This window comes from Notamacropus eugenii, chromosome 6, assembly GCF_028372415.1.
Source record: "Notamacropus eugenii isolate mMacEug1 chromosome 6, mMacEug1.pri_v2, whole genome shotgun sequence".
In the NCBI taxonomy this organism is placed as follows: Eukaryota; Metazoa; Chordata; class Mammalia; order Diprotodontia; family Macropodidae; genus Notamacropus; species Notamacropus eugenii.
The window spans coordinates 93,585,762-93,590,207 of NC_092877.1; positions in this window are offsets into that span (position 1 = coordinate 93,585,762).

Genomic DNA, 4,446 nt, shown 5'->3' on the forward strand with positions numbered 1-4,446 from the left:
GCAATCTAGTGAAAACCCTTCTCAGAATAATGTATTCAGATGCTTAAAACAAAATACATAGGATTACAAATAAAACCTATTAGATTGAAAACGTTATCAAAACATTAGAAAAAAGTTCATGAACCCCAGATTAAGAACTCCTGTCCCAGAGGCTTTAATTTCTTGGCTGGAGAACAAAATCAGAGGAAAGGTCCCAAGTTCCCTGCCTCTGATCATTTTATCTTTATGACTAAGCTTAGAGAGAGATAAATAATTACAGATAGCACGAACACATGATTGTTTAAGTCCTCAAATACTTAACTGTGGATAGAAAAAAATTTCACTTTCACTCCTAATTTCCCATTCACCTTTCCAATTCACTTAAAACGTGTTTACTTATACAGTAAAAAGTACACCTTTCCCCAAAGTTAAATTCAAGCTGCATTTGCAGCAGAGCTTTCGGTTACTACAAACCTTTTTAAAACCATATTTAAAGTTCTAATAAAAAAAAGAAAGTGCTAAAGGATTTCTCCTTGCCCCTTTAAGAAACTATTCCATCCCCACCTCAGAAGCTTATGCATATAGTGATTTATCAGCATGCCTGGAAGTTCTTTGGTGGTTAGCAGTTTTCCAAAATTTCCTTTATTGCATCATTCAGTTAGAGCCCTTGGAATTTCCATTTCTTTCTCAAAGCCCTTTCCAGTTAATGAGACTTAAGGGAGTGATTTCTCCCAGTTTCAACATCACCTTGTCAGAGCATACAAGTCAGAATTTGCGTGTCTACCACCCATTATACAAAGTATACTTTCATCCTTATAAATATCAAAATACATATTTGCCAGGATTTTGTCTTACATCACAGTCCTTGAGAGGCAGAAGACTTAGGTACTCAATTCACTTTGCAGAGCACTCAGCAAAACAATAATAAAGAAGACATTTAAAAAGTTTGATTATTACAAATGACATAATGTGAAGACTTTAAGGATTAGGTAGAAAGGCAGCAATAATCCTTTATTGAGGGAGTTAACTGATCTTTTGGGCTCATTCCACTGGCATTTGTTCTGCCTGGTTTCAACTCCTTCGAACAAGATACCCCTCCCAGATTAAGGTCATCACCTCTGATCTCAACACCAGACTGCTGACTCATGCTTTGATTAGTATTATTTCCCATGAACTCCTTTCAGATTGGAGGCTGGAGGGTGGAGTACCAAACTCCTCCCAATGCATTCTTTAATAGACATTAGACTCTTCACTCTACTTTGCATCTGCTGTTGAGTTTACTTTCAACGCCCTGGAACAAAATGCCTCCTGGTTTCCTTTAGCCTCCTGCCCTCTGGCTTACCTGATTCCTTATATCTGTTGCTTCCCCCTTTAGATAGTAAAGTACTTGAGGGCAGGGACTATCTTTTTATTAACTATCATCTGGGCTTAGTACAGTGCCTGGCACATAGTAGATTCTTAATAAATGATTAATGAATTGGGTTGGGTTGGTCAAATAAGTGAGCTTTTCTCACCAAGATGGTCCCCTGAATGGAGAGACACTACCCAGTTCCCACCTACCTACCTAGACCAATAGAAACCTGCAATTCATACCAAATAGTGAACAAGAAATCCAATGAGACACTACAGTGAATTTTCTTCCCCCAGAACTGCATTAGGTCATTCATTGTGAAGCATTTAGCAAGAAGAGAGCTCCCAGCAAAGCCAAGGGCCACACCAACAAGCCAACAGTGAAAGCAGAGATTAGTCATTCTTCCAGTGTAACCAGTAGAGCTGTGTCCCAAGGGAAGAGAATGGAAAACTCCAAGGAAAAGGGTGGTGGTGGTGGTGGCATCAGAAATCCCCAGCATTGTGGAAGAACCCACAGGAGACAGGAGAGACCCTGGAAACCCAGGGGGCAGAAGCAACCACTATGGTAGATCAGTGATAAGACCAGTGCAGCCCAGGGGCTCAGCTGACCCTATCACTCACTTGTCCTAAGGTGTCACAGAGAGTCCTGATGATCCAAGGCTCTGAAGCTAAAAAATCAAGGGGACCTAGTCATGGGAATATATATAAAGTCAGTCCAGAAGCACAGATGAGACTAAGCATTGCTGCTGATGCCACCCACAAGTACAACAGAGGGCAAAACCCAGGCCTGGCACAAAGCCCCAATTCAGGAACTAAACTGCAAGAAATGAATAAATCAAAGAAAACAGTATGAAAATTTTTTTTGGAGATTTCTAGAGGGAGTAACTCCATAACAAGAGACTCATTGAAAAAACTACAAGTACTACATGAACATCTAGAAAAAAAAATTAAAAAATGAAATACAAGGACAGAAGAAATAATTGGAATAGATGTAGTAAACGTTACCCAAGTAACGAACTAGAAAACTAGAAAAGGCCAAATAGAAATCAATTACTCCACAAGACAGAAATATTAGAACAAAATGAAAAAAGAGAAAATATCTAATATTAATAACTGATCTAAAAATAGGTAAAATATTTAAAGAATCAGTAGACTCTCTGAAAACCATGATTTAAAAAAAATCCTGGATTCTAAATCAAGAAATAGATGAAAATTGTCAAGATCTTTTAGAACTAGAGAACAAGGTGAAGAGTTCACCAACCATTTCCTAAAAGAAACCCTGATGGCAAAAAATTGGAAACTGAGGGAATCCCCATCAACTGCAGAATGGCTGAACAGATTATGGTAGGTGAAGGTGATGGATACTATGGTGCTGTAAGAAACGAAGGGGATGGCTTCAGAAAAACCTGGTAAGACGTGTACAAACTGACCAAAGTTAAGTGAACAGAACCAGAACAGTTTATGTAAGAACAGCAAAATTGTAAAGACAATTGATTCTGAAGGACTTAGGAACTCTGAGGAATGCAATCACACAGCCCAGTTCCAAACCACTAATGATGAAACATGCTATCCACTTTCAGAGCTGATGGACTAACTAAAGCATGCTGTACTTTCTTTTTTAATATATCTAATACACACATTTGTTTTCATGATTATACATCTATTTTGTAATGGGTTTTGTTTCTCTTGCCTTCACAATAGGAGGGGCAGGGGTAGATAGGAGGGAAAGAATTTGAACTGAAGATAAAATGGAGAAACCCCAAAAGGCAGAATTCCAGTAATAGCATAGCCAAAATTAAGAGCTTTCATGGCAAAGGAAAGATATGGTGCAAGCACCCAGAGAGGAGGTCAAGTAACAGGAAAGTAAGTCAAGCTCCCATAAGATCTGGCAGGATTTACTGTGAATGAAAAAGACCTTGGAATACAATATTCCAATGGGTAGAAGGCAAGTTTTACAAACCAATAATCTACCTGCAATAACTGAGTATAATCTTATAGAGGAAAAAGTTAATCTTAATGGAATAAAGAGCCTTCAAATACTTTTGATATATAGACCAGAAACTAAGTAAGAACTTTAAAATTCAAATAGAAATCAAAAAGAATCTACTTAATTTTACTTAAAGTAAATGTACTAACATTCTAAGAGTATCCCTTGAAAAAGTTAACGTCCTTAAAGGGTTGGAGGGAATTGAAATTAGAAAAACAGGAGATGTGGAGGTGGATTGATAACGTTCTAAAAGGCTTAAAAGGGAAAAGAGAATATCAGATATGAGAAAAGCTTACAAATATGCACCAGATGAACCTCACTCTTGTCTGAAACAAAGGATTAAACACACATTCCTTGTGTATGTGTACACTGTTTAGTGTAGAGAATACATGAAACTCAACAGGGAAACAAGCAGACATAAAGATGGCAGAGCTCAGGCAAAGAATACTACTGCAGACAGAAGAACCACAAACAAAACAAACTTCCTGATGTTGAAGAAGGGATAAAATGGAAAAGCCAAGACTGGGAGACAGCTGAACAAACTGCATAAAAAAAATGACAAGAGAATTTCAGAGAAATTCCAGGTAGTATGAACTGATACAGAACAATTTGTTCAAAGACAACAATGCTGTAAGTAAACACAATTTTTAAAGATGTTTAAGCTCTGATCAATTCAATGATCAACCATAGAAGGTCTGTGTCTGTGATGAAGCACGTTACCATCTCTCTCCTGATGGAGAAGTGATGGATTCAAAGGAGAGGAAGACAGCTACAATTTTTGGAAAATGACCATCTTGTGGATTGGTTTTGACTGATTATAAGGGGTGAGGAAGGGCAATAGGAAAGCAAAAAAAAAAGGCAAGGTTTAGGGGTAGCAATTGAAATATTATTTAAAATGTAAAGAAGGGGACAAAAGGAAATTTAGAAGGAAGCACAGACAGGCAGGGTAGTTTTGAAAGCAATGTGTGGAATTTATTATATATTTATTTTTAAAAAGCAAGTGTTTTGAAATTAGTATTCAGTTTCATATACAATCCTCTTTTTTGTATTCTGCTATGTATATGGAAATGCTTTTTTGGGGGGCTGTGTAGTTCAGATTTTTAAAAAGAAAATTTTAACAACAAAAGTAA